Source organism: Dendrobates tinctorius, unplaced genomic scaffold (assembly GCF_039654945.1).
Source record: "Dendrobates tinctorius isolate UK_male_01 unplaced genomic scaffold, ASM3965494v1 ptg000192l, whole genome shotgun sequence".
NCBI lineage: Eukaryota > Metazoa > Chordata > Amphibia > Anura > Dendrobatidae > Dendrobates > Dendrobates tinctorius.
In genome coordinates this window covers 11,603,089-11,619,405 of record NW_027361859.1, presented here as the reverse complement: position 1 = coordinate 11,619,405, position 16,317 = coordinate 11,603,089, and the positions used below count along the sequence as shown (strand labels likewise).

Here is a 16,317-nt window from a genome sequence, read left to right as displayed (position 1 = left end):
CTATGGTGAAGACCAAAGAGCTGTCAAAGGACACCAGAAACAAAATTGTAGCCCTGCACCAGGCTGGGAAGACTGAATCTGCAATAGCCAACCAGCTTGGAGTGAAGAAATCAACTGTGGGAGCAATAATTAGAAAATGGAAGACATACAAGACCACTGATAATCTCCCTCGATCTGGTGCTCCACGCAAAATCCCACCCCGTGGGGTCAGAATGATCACAAGAACGGTGAGCAAAAATCCCAGAACCACGCGGGGGGACCTAGTGAATGAACTGCAGAGAGCTGGGACCAATGTAACAAGGCCTACCATAAGTAACACACTACGCCACCATGGACTCAGATCCTGCAGTGCCAGACGTGTCCCACTGCTTAAGCCTGTACATGTCCGGGCCCGTCTGAAGTTTGCTAGAGAGCATTTGGATGATCCAGATGAGTTTTGGGAGAATGTCCTATGGTCTGATGAAACCAAACTGGAACTGTTTGGTAGAAACACAACTTGTCGTGTTTGGAGGAAAAAGAATACTGAGTTGCATCCATCAAACACCATACCTACTGTAAAGCATGGTGGTGGAAACATCATGCTTTGGGGCTGTTTCTCTGCAAAGGGGCCAGGACGACTGATCCGGGTACATGAAAGAATGAATGGGGCCATGTATCGTGAGATTTTGAGTGCAAACCTCCTTCCATCAGCAAGGGCATTGAAGATGAAACGTGGCTGGGTCTTTCAACATGACAATGATCCAAAGCACACCGCCAGGGCAATGAAGGAGTGGCTTCGTAAGAAGCATTTCAAGGTCCTGGAGTGGCCTAGCCAGTCTCCAGATCTCAACCCTATAGAAAACCTTTGGAGGGAGTTGAAAGTCCGTGTTGCCAAGCGAAAAGCCAAAAACATCACTGCTCTAGAGGAGATCTGCATGGAGGAATGGGCCAACATACCAACAACAGTGTGTGGCAACCTTGTGAAGACTTACAGAAAACGTTTGACCTCTGTCATTGCCAACAAAGGATATATCACAAAGTATTGAGATGAAATTTTGTTTCTGACCAAATACTTATTTTCCACCATAATATGCAAATAAAATGAAAAAAAAACAGACAATGTGATTTTCTGGATTTTTTTTTCTCAGTTTGTCTCCCATAGTTGAGGTCTACCTATGATGTAAATTACAGACGCCTCTCATCTTTTTAAGTGGTGGAACTTGCACTATTGCTGACTGACTAAATACTTTTTTCCCCACTGTATGTCCATTTTGCTATCCTGCGAGAAAATCTCGCCAGACGGATGTCAAAAGGATGCTTACATGCGATTAAAATCGCATCAATGAATAAAAATCGCATCAAAAACGGATCACTGGTTAAGATACCTTTGTGCGATTTCGGACCGTTAAAATCGGACCGTTTTTTTAATCGTTGTGTGTGACTCCAGCCTTACACACATACTCATACATACTCATACCAACACACTCATACACTCACACATACACATACTCATACATACTCATACCAACACACACACACACACACATACACACAATGCTGTGCGGCTGCCCTTGTGGCCTAACACCATGGATTCATGCCCTATACCTTATGCACAGCAAATGACAGATCTCTAATCTTCAGCAGCTCAGGTCCTGCTCCTCATTGGAGCGCTGCTGCTCACCATTCTTCCCGCCGGCTGCCTTGCCCCCGCCTCTTCTGCCCTGCTCTGCGTCGCCAGCAGCAGTGTGACGAGGTCGCAGCATGAAGACCTCATCGGTCTGCTGCACGCTAGGCCGCGGAGCAGCAACAACAGCGATGCTCTGCTCTGTGCCGGATATCATGCATTCAAATGTATTCGCGTCTCCAAGCAGGGAACCACCAGAGGTGCTCTGCTACTCTCTAAGCACTGAGCCGCAATGTGGTTGTACAGAACTACCCTGTTGCGTGGGGTGCGAGTGTTGGAGCGTGGAAAGGAGTTCCCACCTTACCTGGATGGTGGGGCACTACACCTTAGGAGAAGGTGCAGTACCTCTGTGGCGACTGAGCATCAGGGGCGCCACATACCCCCCCGTTAAACACAGCACGTCCGCAGGCTGCAAGGCAACAAAGTTGACAGTACAGGAACATACAAAATTTTATAATGCTGCATAAACATTTCTTATCCTAAACTTCCTAATATAGGAGGCATTGTTTCTTGAACGTTACAAACAATTCTTAATTAACTATCTAAATTTCAAGTAAAAAAGTGCAATTTTTCATACTTTACGCAATTCTAAGTGACGTTATCTGTGACTCACTATCACTTCAATATACTCCATCTTTCTTTCTCTAGTACACATTTCTTCTTCTCTTTCTGGTGCACATTTTCTACTTTCTTTCAAGTGACACCATTGATACCTGGTTCACCATTCACATTTTCAACTCTTTATTCAAACCTCTCATTCCTGTATCAAAATATTTCTTATTCTATATAAAAGCCATTTCCTAGTTACTAATACTCTCATAAGATACATCATTATCAAAATACTTTGCATTAAAACTTTCAACAATTATTCTTGTAAGTGCTGGACACCGCTCCCAGCCGGGATCTCTTTCAGTGTCCTTTGAGGTAGACATCATCTTTGCAAAGTGTCCTTATGTAAAACCTTGACATCATCTTCGCAAAGTGTCCATATGTAAAACCAAGAGAAGGCACCTAAAGAGGTGCACCTATTTACAATACAAGTTTTGGATCATACAGCGTTCATGATCTCCTCAGTTCCAAATGCAGAAACGCTGCCAATCAAACAGGGCAACTCTGGGAAAACCAAAAATTAAACCATGTTGAGCAAACAAAAAGGCACAACGGTGCTAAACAAACCCTCCTGGGTTACGAGAGTTACTGTAAATTCACTAATGCTGGTCCCCTCCTGGGGTTCTGGAAGCTGACTGGGTACTGCTACCAGATATGGTATCTTCATCTTGATTCTGGTTTCTGGCTATAGGGCACTGAAGCTGTGGCAAAGGGAACCCATGATGCATCTCAATGCCCATCAACTGTTCCTCCTCAATAGGTGATTCCGCTGCTCTGGTACGAGGCCTAGCACCGAGAGATTCCGCAGCTTGTCGACGCTGATAACCAACTATACGAGGATTCGGCAGCGAAGGGATCCCGAGGTCAGTTTCCCAAAACGACTGAGACTCATCTATTCCCCGAAGATGTCGAATCGTGTGCGCCTGTTCCAGCCGTACCCTTCTGAGTAGGGTTCTCTTCCACCACCCCATCTCTGACTGACTAGCGCCCCTAGCGGACTCTTCTAACTGCCCCATTTTGAGTTGCTGCAAACCCGCCTCAGACAACGTGAATTCGGAGGTCAACCCATTAGGAGGGCCGGGGTATATACCTGGTGCCTCCTGGTGGTGTGGCCTCTGCTCCGGGCATGGTGGCAACAGACGCCGCCCAGTGAGACACCGGGGATGGCGGTGGAGCCAATGGCAGCTCCAGCTCCGCGGGGGTCGCTGGCGGGACCTGCGCAGCCGCGTCAGGTCCGGGCAGGGGCTTCTGTTCCTCTGCTTCAGCTCCCTGGGCTGTGTATAACTCCTCCGATAGTAGCGGCAGAGAGGGAACAGGGCACGCTGCCGGTGACATGGCAAAGGTCACAGGCTCCACAGGGTCTGCCGGAAAGAAGTCCGGTGCAGCAGCGGCTGGTACCGGAGTCGCAGGTACTGCAGGTGTAGGCCCCTCCTGGGCGTGCTGCAGATTCAATGTCCATAATGATTCCTGCCTCAGTTGCAGGTGGCGCGTCAGCTGGGCAATTTCGTCCTCTAGCTGCTGGCCGTTCATCTCTGCGACGGGGTCGGAGCCTTCAGCCATGGCGCCGGGGAGATCCATCTTAACCTCCGCACGCTCTACAGGCCTACTTCCCTCACTCTCCAAAATGGCGTTCTGGCGTTCTTCTTCCTGCCTCGGCCCCTTTCCCGCCACTGGCTTCTTCTGCCCCTCCTTCCGCGGGCGGCGTCTTCTTCCAACGCCTCCATACCATGCCAGTATACGAACCCCTCGGGGGGTGGGCCACGTTGCTGTCACATAGTAATTCAGGCAGGAGAGGCCCAAGACTCTTCGCGGTCTTTTCCTAGGACCTCCTATCTCTTCACGCCCTTCTTCTCCGCGCCAGCGGCCATTTTTAATATTCATGTCACAGTCTATTAAATTGGGTCTTCTGCACATTTTCAAAAGTTCAAAGTCCAACAAATCTTAGGCACACAGAACCCGATGGCATCGGGTCTCGTCATCCTGTTCATGATGCCAAGTTGGGTCGCCCTCCCAGGGCCGTGAGGTACTCGGTACCGGGCCGGTGTCAGGGGAAGGTGTCACAGCAGCGGTGACCCGGTCCGTAGTCCTGGGCGCCCAAGCAATGGGGGAATGTAGTTAATGGAATGGAATAGTTCGTGACTCCACCTGTGGTGCTCGGCAAGGGACGTGTTAAGCCGACGCTGCAGACAGATCCTCTGGGATAGATGGTATGGTGCAGCATTGATGGTATAGCCCTCCACAGGCAGGGCTGATGTCCCAGGGCAGTGTAGTTGTAATGGTTGTGGAAAGGCACAGGCAGTGTAAAGAATGGTACCCAGATGTAGCGGTGCTGAGCAGGTTCGCGCAAGAATGAATGGAGAACACCAAGGCTTGCAGTTCCAAAGCTTTACTCACAGTCTGCGGTACACAAGGGTGCCTGCCTCCGGGCCGTGTCCTCCGGGTCAGAAACTCAGCCAACCTCCAGGCCAGATGGGAAGCTCCTCTCCAACACTCCGCCAACATGTACCTTTCCTGAACAACTCCTCTATTGCGCCTTAAAGTGTGAAGATCTCCAGTACCGCGGTACCCTGGAGTTCCTCCTGTCAAATGTTCCCAAGAACTCTACTCGTATGGCAGACAGCTGTAGCCTGCTTCGGGGACTCCCTTCTCCTGAGTCCCAGCTCTCTAATCAGTTGCTGTTGTGCCCCAAGTCTTAGATGGGAGTAGTGCATTTACAGCCTACTACTCCACCAGTGTCTGCTGCAGAGCCATAAGTGTCCATACAACCTTGGGGACCGGGCCTTGCGCTGAGAACCTATAGGCAGGGTTCCTCTTCCAACCCACGTCCTCTCTGTTCTCCTTACTCCTTCGTTCTGTACTGATTTTTCTCTCTCTTATGGAAGCTTAGGTTGCAGTTCTATGTCTTTCTCCTTCTTTCCCTTTCCCATGCCAGCTGGCTCAGATCACTGAGGCAGCTGCAGCACTCCTTCCTCCATCCCTTCTTCCAGGGATCCTCACTCCTGTCTGAGTGACATCTTACCCGCCTGACCTTCTGCCAGACTGAACCTCTAATCCTACACTTTCCCACTCTTTTATATATCTCAACTCCACCCACCACCCAACACATCCAGTGTTCCAAGCAGGGAACCACCAGAGGTGCTCTGCTACTCTCTAAGCACTGAGCCGCAATGTGGTTGTGCAGAACTACCCTGTTGTGTGGGGTGCAAGTGTTGGAGCGTGGAAAGGAGTTCCCACCTTACCTGGATGGTGGGGCACTGCACCTTAGGAGAAGGTGCAGTACCTCTGTGGCGACTGAGCCTCAGGGGCGCCACACATACACATAGTACACACACGGCTCTGCAACAAACAATAAATGTCCTATCGCAATTTTATTGTGACCAGTTCTTCTACGGTGTGATAAAGAGCCGTGGCTCTGTAGATATACAGCTTCCCTCCTTATTTGTCGCACACACAGCTCCGCTCCGCACACTTTGTACACACACGGCTCCGCTCCGCACACCTCATACACACACTGCTCCCATCCGTACATCTTGTACAACCACGGCTCCGCTCCGTACACCTCGTGCACACAGCTCTGCTCCATACACCTCGTACACCCACGGCTCCACTCCGTACACCTCGTACACACGTGGCTCTGCTCCATACACCTCGGACACACGCAGCTCCGCTCCGTACACCTCGTAAACACATGGCTCCACTCGGTACACCTTGCATACACACGGCTGTGCTCCATACACCTCGTACACACGTGGCTCCGCTCCGTACACCTAGTACACACATGGCTCCGCTCCGTACACCTTGTATACACACGGCTCTGCTCCATACACCTCGCAAACATGCGGCTCCGCTCCGTACACTTAGTACACACATGGCTTCACTCCGTACACACACGGCTCCGCTCTGTACACCTCATACACACACTGCTCCCATCTGTACATCTTGAACACCCACGGCTCCGCTCCGTACACCTCGTACAGTACACACGTGGCTCTGCTCCATACACCTCGTGCACACGTGGCTCCGCTCCGTACACTTCGTACACACGTGGCTCTGCTCCATACACCTCGTACACACATGGCTCCACTCCGTACACTTTGCATACACACGGTTGTGCTCCATACACCTTGTACACACGTGACTCCGCTCCGTACACCTAGTACACACATGGCTCCGCTCCGTACACCTTGTATACACACGGCTCTGCTCCATACACCTCGCAAACACGCGGCTCCGCTCCGTACACCTAGTACACACATGGCTTCACTCCGTACACACGCGGCTCAGATCCGTACATCTCATACACCCACAGGTCCACTCCGTACACCTCGTACAGACCCGGCTCCTCTCCGTAACCTCGTACACACGCGACTCCGCTCCGTACACCTCGTACACACCCGGCTCCGCTCCGTAACCTCGTACACACGTGGCTCCGCTCCGTAACCTTGAACACACGCGGCTCTGCTCCGTACACCTCGTACACTTGGCTCCGCTCCGTACACCTCGCACACACGTGGCTCCGCTCCGTACACCTCGTACTCATGCGGCTCCGCTCCGTACACCTTGTACACACACAGCTCTGCTCCGTACACCTCATACACCCGGCTCTGCTCCATACACCTCGTACACACACGGCTCCGCTCCATACACCTTGTACACACACGGCTCTGCTCCGTACACCTCGTACACACACGGCTCCGCTCCGTAACCTCGAACACACGCGGCTCCGCTCTGTACACTTCGTACACACACGGCTCCACTCCTTACACCTCGTACTCATGCGGCTCCTCTCCGTACACCTCGTACACACGGCTCCGCTCCGTACACCTCGTACACACACGGCTCAGCTCCGTACACCTCGTACACACGGCTCCGCTCCGTACACCTCGCACACACAAGGCTCCGCTCCGTACACCTCGTACACACGGCTCCGCTCCGTACATCTCGTACACACACGGCTCCGCTCCGTACACCTCGCACACACACGGCTCCGCTCCGTACACCTCGTACACACACGGCTCCGCTCCGTACACCTCGTACACACACGGCTCCGCTCCGTACACCTCGTACACACACGGCTCCGCTCCGTACACCTCGTACACACATGGCTCCGCTCCGTACACCTCGTACACACATGGCTCCGCTCCGTACACCTCGTACACACACGGCTCTGCTCCGTACACCTCGTACACACACGGCTCCGCTCCGTACACCTCATACACACACGGCTCCGCTCCATACACCTCGTACACACACGGCCCTGCTACATCCCCCCTGTAAACCCCTCCTGACCCCACACATAAACTTCCCCTCATCCAGCACCATGACAACCAGCACAGCAGAGTCCTGCACACACTGAGGCCCCTGATCAGATCATGTGACCCCTGACTCCTCCCCTCCTGTGACCTCATCACAGGTCCTGTGCGCACAGAGCAGCCATATATGTGGAGTGCGGCTCTGCGGGTGGAGGTCGGTGCTGGAGATTCCCCATTACTGGGCGCGGGGGGACATTAACCCCTTCAGCACTGAGGAGACTCTTTTGGGGTCCCTTTGTGATGTGAACAGTGAGGTAACAGCTGTGGACAGAGGGATCAGGCTGGTACACACCGTCGTCTATTGGAGATTTCCGGTAAGCAGCGTTTCCCGTTCCCCCTCATATATGGAGATTTTGGGATCTTCGCCCTAGAACATGTGAAAAATGAGGATGAATGAACTCATGGAGATCAACATCCAACACTGCGGAGACACCATCGCATGTTTCTCAACGCAGTGATTCTAGCGCAATGCCCCCATCCCTTACGGGAAATACACAAAAACGCACAACACAACAGCCGCGGAGACACCATCACATGTTTCTCAACGCAAGCAATGACTAGCCAGGTCTTTCCCCGGGAAGGAACAACCACGGGAAGGGCAGTCTCCAGTGAAGGAAACCACCTATGCCAAAACATGGTATCCATCCACAGACAGCTGTTTCGGGGTATTGCCCCTCATCAGTGTGGAGTAGGAAACTAGAACAGGCAGCGTATAGTTCCCCATGTGACCTCTGCCCCCAGACTTCTGCGGCTCCTGTCGGTGATTGACCTTGTGCTTTGTTTCCGCTCATAGTAAATACAAGTCGGATTGGAAGCTGCAGACGCCTATAATGGGGACGTGTTGCTGGGTAACGAGGGGGGAGACGCGGGATGGAAATATTTCCCCCTTAGTTTCCCATAAGAATAGTGGCCCCAATAACGTTGGGCTGAGACTTGGACACACGACCTTGTGCCGTTACACAATTTGTGGTGACAGTTTCTCAGTAATATTATCGGAGCTCCTATCCTTAGAGTGAGCCCCTGCGGTGACATCCAGGAGACCCCACAGAATTCAGGAACTCCCATGGGGGCATTCCGGGCCTTCACTATCCATGACTGAAGCAATGGACCTGTCTGTGGTCTCTGGGCCGGGCTGTCTCCCCTGTATCTGTAGAGTATGGAGCTGACACTGTCGTTTTTAGGCACTGGGATTGTGAATATACAGCACAAATGCCAATAGTAGTCAGAAATTGACAATAAATTCTCACCCAAAATGTATGATATATAACAGCAAGTAAGATAAAATATAACTTTTAATACATAACTTAAAAAATTAATCCTAAGGTGTCACCAATTAGTGATTAAAATGAGATGCCCATACATTGGGTGATCCTCAAGGGATAATTAGATACACCCATAAAGCATCAGATAGGAATATAGAATGCAGTTAGTGTAACATCCAAACAGCAATCTATATATATTGGATACAGCATAAAAGATAGCAGCAAAATGCCATAACCAAATGCACTCATATGTTTATATACTGGCTAGACCAAAAAAAGGGGGAAGAGGTTCATAGCCACAAATAGATGAGAATAATAAAAGGAACAATCTCACCAATATTTTGCAGACGGTCAGGAGTCTCCAGGAATACTCATCATACGTATGGATAAGCAGCAGTGGGAGTACAATACCCTGTCACAACCCTCATAAGCTGCATTACCTGATCCCCAGACTCCTGCCCTGACAAGGGCAGTCCACAACTAGCCCTAGATTGCACAAGCCCTACACTTTCCCTTCAACGCTCCTTGAAGGGAAATTGTAGGGCTTGTGCAATCTAGGGCTAGTTGTGGACTGCCCTTGTCAGGGCAGGAGTCTGGGGATCAGGTAATGCAGCTTATGAGGGTTGTGACAGGGTATTGTACTCCCACTGCTGCTTATCCATACGTATGATGAGTATTCCTGGAGACTCCTGACCGTCTGCAAAATATTGGTGAGATTGTTCCTTTTATTATTCTCATCTATTTGTGGCTATGAACCTCTTCCCCCTTTTTTTGGTCTAGCCAGTATATAAACATATGAGTGCATTTGGTTATGGCACTGGGATTGTGCAATCACAAAGCCGCTGATGGGTGTTACAATTGTTACAAATATCAGGGAAAACTTTGTCAGTGACCTCCTGTACTGAGGACGACATTCTGCAGAAGTCTTCTGGGAAGGAAAAAAAGCCAGTAGGAGAATCTGTATAGAACCTGCCATTTCTGAGACATACTAGGTGGCGGGTAAATTTGTCCGCAGTAGTATTTCCCATCATGTGAACCTGCACAGTAGTAGTCAGTTGCTTCTGAATATGTCTCCATAGGTAAGATTTTATACAGGTATTCAGCTCGTCTGCTGGTGTTGCTCCATAAAGAACAGGTGACGTTTGGCAGAAGTCACCTGCAAACACTACAGCAATTAAGTAATTGGATCGCAGATCTTTCAAGGTGCGATCGAAGGTCTGACTCTTGTCCACTTTCTTGTGTGCCATGGTACATTCATCCCTATCAATTTCCAAGTCTGTAACACTTTAGCTTTCCATGAGCTCTCAGTGATATTATAGATGGCAGTTTCCAAGAGTGCTAGATTCAAGGCAATCCTAGTCCATCTTAGAGAGCGTCCACAATCCCAGACAAGGCAACAGCCGGAGCAATGTTATTGATTGCGCAAATTTCTGTGAGCATCAAATTAATGAAGAATGTTTTACCGGAACCTCCTGGGGCATCAAAGAAAACAGTCTCCCATTTCCACTTGGAATCTGACCCATGATTGCCAAATACGCTGATCTGTGGTCAGATGCTGTTAAATCATGTCAGACAGGCCCTGACCGTTAAGAAGCTCTTCCCTTGTCTCTGGCCAAGTTGGATTACACGTAACTGTAATTAGCAAATCTGGGCGGCCAACATATGTCATGTCGTCCTGAGCGTATGCGTGCTTATGTATGGGAATTCCTGTAAATATAGCTGGTAAAATAACCATACGCCCAATGTCCACCGCGCTGCCATCATTAGCAAAAACATTTCTTAAATGTTTGTATCCATCCTCTATGGTTTTGGTGGTTCAGTCATATGTACAAAAGATGCTCACTTTCCACCTTGGCATTGTAAAATGTGGTTTGATAAACCATGTCTGATCATTATTTGGTGGGCGTAAAAGTCCGTAGATGATATATTTTTATTGGTTGGCCTAACAGTGTTAGAATAAGTGATCGCCATCTTGGCCATTGTAAAATATTATCGGATATCGCAGAGCATCGTATGATCTATCTGTAATATGTTGAAGATTTTCACTTCGTCGCTGAATATTGATATATCGGCTTAGAAAGTCCCGTCCAACCATTACAATAGCTACTTCACTAAAGCCCCCGTTACACACTGTGATATCGCTAGCAATATCGCTGTAAAGTCACCGATTTTGCTAGCGATATCGCTGTGTCTGATACTTACCTCCGACCGGCTCCCCCGCTGGTTATCGCTGATCGCGCGAGAAGCTCCTGGACCATTCCTTGTCTGTCACTTCCTGCGGCGCTTCCTGTGGCGCTGACGAGCGACGCGTGGAGCCGGGCGGGAGGACGCAGGATCGCCGCGTCTGACAGGTAAGTAGTGACCCCCGACCCCTGCGATGTCGCTGGTGAGATCTGCCTGTGTGGCAGCTCACTAGTGACCACCTAGCGATGCACCAGCGATTCTGACTGCGTCATATCGTTGGTCGGGATCGCTGGTACATCGCTTAAGGGCCAGTCACACTAAGAGATATCGCTAGCAATATCGCTATAACTAGTGACGTTATAGCGATATTGCTAGCGATATTGCTAGCGATATCTCTGTGTGTGATACCTCCGACCGGCTCCCCCGCTGGTTATCGCTGATCGCGCGAGAACGTCCTGGACTGTTTCTCGTCGTCAGCTTCCTGCTGGGAAGACGAGCGACGCGTGGAGCCGGGCGGGAGGACGCAGGATCGCCTGGTGTGACAGGTAAGTAGCGACCCCCGTCCCCAGTGATGTCGCTGGTGAGATCTGCCTGTGTGGCAGCTCACTAGCGACCACTTAGCGATGTAGCAGCGATCCTGACCGCGTCATATCGCTGGTCGGGATCGCTGGTACATCGCTAAGTGTGACAGTACCTTAACACTGGGAGAATTACATCGCCTATTGTGCTCACAAACTAGTGTCTTATCTGCTCTTATTAGAACCTGATATGCGAGGTTCGTCACTTGGCATTCTTTCTAAGGCTGTTTTATACAGGTTTACTAACTGTGTTGATGGAAAAATTCAAAATACGGTAATGTCTTTTTTCGTCTCTTTCATCTATTTATCTCCCAAAAATTAGATCTGCAAAAATTTGGGCTCTTCATTTGCTACAGGAAGCATCGTACCTATTTTGGGATATATTTGACCCTGGACTTTAAAAGTAGGCATAAATCTTGTTTTCTCAAGTCCAGCTGTCATATAAAAGGATATCATTTGGAAAAATGAATTGTATCTCCTGTAACAATGCTACTCACTTGAGAGCAAGATGAGGAATCACAGGAACCGTTTCTATTTAAAAGTCAGGCTGGTTTATTTCAGTCCTCATAAGCTGCATCACAGGAAAACTCAAACACAGCCTTTGTCCGGCACAAAGTGAAACATAAAGGAAAAAGTTCATGCAATAGTGCGGCTTCCCCTGCTTGAGTTATAGTCCAGGTCCCATTTTACAATGTGAACCACTCCCACAGGTGGAGATATGGTGAGCAGCTATCCCGCTTTAACTCTTTTAGATGCTCACAATAAGATCTGGCCCTAATATGGCCTATTAACCCCTCTTAGTACTATGTGCACTAGAGCATTACTACAGGTTTATATCACATATGAAGCTTTGTGATACATATTTCCAATCCACTATGTGTCCCACAGCAACCTTCCACCTCTGCCTAAAGCCGTGGGCCTTGGCACCTTCTACCACTAGACACAGGATTCTCGAGAGAGCATAGCCATTACCATGTGACTTCCCGGCTGTATGTTTTACAAGGCAGTGGAATTCTTGCAAGTCGAAAAACCAGAGGGTAACACAAGAATTTTTCTCCCTCATTTACCTGAGCGGAGCATGGTCTAGCACTAATTTAAATTTTCGCCCTAAGAGATAGTATCACAATGTGTCCATCACCCACTTTATGGCCAAGCAATGGAATATTTTTCTCACATGCCAACAGTTTCCTTCTCGGGTAGAGAACAGGATGTTCCTCTCCATGAATCTGCTGAGAAAGCACCGCTCCTTATCCGACTTCTGAGGTTTCCGTTTGGAGACACAAATTCCTTCTTATAGTTGGGGGGCTGCCAGGACCAGCTGCTTTCAAACAGATACTTTCAGTTCTTGAAAGGCCATCTCCGCCTCCGAAGTCCATTTGGCCATAACCGATTTTGTCCCCTTAAGGAATTCTGTCAGGGTTGCGGCCATCATGGCAAAGTTTGGGATGAACCTCCTGTAGTACCACACGATTCTCAGAAAGGCCCCAACTTTTTTTTTTAAAAGGGCTTTCGGCCAGTTCGTGATTGCAACTACTTTATCTGGTGCTTAATTTCACCTCTACCTACTACATAACCAAGGTATTTGGTCTCCTCTTTCCTCATGGCACATACTGTATGTTTGGATTTATAGAAAACCACCTTTCCTGTGAGCATCAAACATCTGGATCTTTTGCAGATGACTTCCCAATCCAAGCTGAAGATTACAATATCGTTCAGGTATGCTGTGACGTAGTTCTTATGGGATGCGAGGATCCTGTACATGGCCTTCTGGAAGGTTGCCTTAGCTCCCTGCAGTCCAAATGGCATTGGAAGCATCCGTCAGGCATAGAGAAAGCAGTCTTGTTTTTTACTTTTTTGACATGGGGATTCGCGAATATCTCTTTGTTAGATCCACCAAGGTTATTATGTATCTTGCCTATCCAAATCTCTCGATCAGCTCATAGACACGCTGCATCAGATATATGTCGAACTTGGAGACTTCATTCATCTTCCGATAATCATTACAGAATCTCCATTCTCCATCAGGTTTGTAACAAGGACAAGTGCCCTAGACCATCCGCTCTTAGATTCTTCAATGACTCCTAGATTCAGCTTTCGCTTCCCTTCCTTGGAGATAAATTCTGGGCAGGCCTTGGAATTCGGTAGGGCTTCAAGTTCACCCACACATGTGGTTCCAGCAGAACCTTGTGTTCTATGACATCTGTAGACCCCGACAAATTTGAGAACAGGTCCTATTTTTACTGCACAAATCCCAACACTGCTATTTTTGTGCCTTTGACAGCATCTCTGCTATTGTGACTGTGGAGACATGGGGAGTCGGAAGGCGCCCAGGTTTGCTAGCCAAAACCGCATGGACCAGGGATTGTTGCGATGAATGCCTGCTCTCCCTTTAACATGGGCATAACTCTATTCAAACAACACAGAGTGAGGGTAAAACTGTGTGGCAATGCTTTATTGAACCACAAAACAGGCAGATAACACGTAGAATAGTCCCAGCAAAATACCCCAAGATGGTGCACATTACAGAGTCTCACCCTTCCGCTGACTCACCAGGATAATGGCGGCTGTTACTTAAGAGCTCCCAAGGTCGACTACCCCACCTGTGGCATGCACACAGAGGAGGTAACGACAAGTATAGGGAGATGACAGTCCATTTAGTATATACAAGGCCAGATGATCTTAGGATCACAACCTGGCTTCATCTTCCAGGGTCGGTTACTCCACCTGTGGCAACCACACAGAGAGTAGGTAACGACAAGCGTAGGTCGATGACAGTCTATTGAGGTACAAGGCCAGTTAACCCAAGAGTCACAACCTGGCTTCTCAAACATATCCATGGTTCAGCATTGGTCAATGGAGCAGATCTGTATTCTTCCAACTGGGGCCGAAAACCCCTAGGTTGTTTTCTGTAGAATTATACATCCATGTCCCTCGTGATGGTGCAAAATATTGCCTACTATCCTGTCTCTGGTCCTTTGGATGTATGGATGGCTTGGCAGAATCTCTGGCTGACTAGCGCCCACATCTCTGCCTGCGGTCCCTCTCTCCCTGCAGAGACACCATCATACTCACCGCCGAGGCACCGGTCCTGCTCTTTCTGGGTCTGCTTCTGCCTGGGGTGCGTGCATTCCTAGCATGTCTCCAGACACTGTGCTTAAGATGCACACGCACACTTCCTCTTTCTTAAAGGGGCCATGTGCGTTCCTCTAAAGTGTCCCCAGCCAATAGCTGGAGGTCTTTTGTTATTTGAAGTGCCTCCTCCAACATGGAGGTGCCTGTGCAATGTTGAGTTTTTCTAACATGCTTGTCAGTTCTCAGGTCCCAGTACGTGTATCCTAGCCTGCAGCACCTGCTAGTTCTTTCTTCAACGGCAGCCGAGCCAGCTGCATCCGCCAGTGCTTTCCTCAACGGCAGCCGAGCCAGCAGCACCAGCCAGTGCTCACCTCAACAGCAGCCCAGCCAGCTGCACCTGCCAGTGCTCATATCTCTGTCACACTGTCCTGTCTGCACCTGCTTTTCCTGTCATCTTCTCTGCCTGCCTGCATCTGTAGGACATTCCCGCGCGCCATCCCAGCTACCTGTTCCTAGGGGTCAGTTGCCATCTACCCTAGGTCAGTCTTGGAGTGGCACCTGGATCACCTCCCTTGTCTCTCCATGGACCTCGGTGTCATTAGCTGCTGCATGTCCGTGGTGTGATTGGTTGAGGCTCCTAGTCACACCCCTCCAAGTCTTTCTTGGGCTTTGGCACAGTGGTTTTACCACCCAGCCCTTTACAGGCTGTCTCTCTGTCTGCCTCTGAGTCTCTTTATGCAGAGGCATGTAACCTATTTTTAGATTTAACAAGTGTCCTTCAGTCCAGCATCACAGATAAGGGGAAGAATGGTGACGACCAAGTCGCCTTGTTTAATTACGTAATCTATTTGCATAGATTTTCCTCCTCTGTTTTAAAAATCAGCAAACTATCTGGGCTAGACAATGTATAATTAGCATATCTGTAAATCTCACTAGTCATCCAGGATAATAGCACACTATGTTATATGAAATATCACCTTACAAGTCAATATTACAGGCTTACACAATTAAAAGTTTGTTTTCTTGACCAACCAGAAATCAACACTTAAATTCAAAAGCCAACATACAGATAAAAAGTCTATTCTTCTTGGTTTGCTAAAAAATAGTCGTCTGGTTAATTAAGATACAATGCTGTGTCTTCATAGTGACACCTTCAATGTCCCCTTCTGGCTTGATCAGCAAACATAAACTTTCAACAGGGTCCCTGTCGTGCCATGGCTTGATAATATTGACGTGGTAGACCTGGCACTGCTTACAACTTCCCGGTTGATAAGCCTTGTAGTTTGCGTCACCCAACTTTTCTACCACATCATGGGGGGCCTTGCCATTTGGCCAAAAACTTATACTCTACCGTGGGAATAAATACGAGGGCTCGATCCCCGATGCTGAATTACCTCACCCTGGCTGACCGGTTGTAAACCCGGGATTGAACCTCTTGGGCCTGGAGGAGATATCCCTAGCGTTTAACTGGCAGGTGAGACAGGACATGCAATACCTTAGGATATCCCAATGACAGCTGAGCCAATATAACCTCTGATTTACCGGTTCTTGGGTTTTGTTCACACCATATGGCCACCCAGGACATGGGAATGGGCCATGTCCAACACCCCTTTCTATAGGGTCCTGGTACCAACCAC

General features: G+C 49.1%; 1 pseudogene; it reads left to right on the top strand.

Moving 5' to 3' along the window:
- LOC141055871 (uncharacterized) overlaps window positions 1–16,317 on the top strand; it is a 90,910-nt pseudogene that overhangs the window by 53,624 nt on the left and 20,969 nt on the right.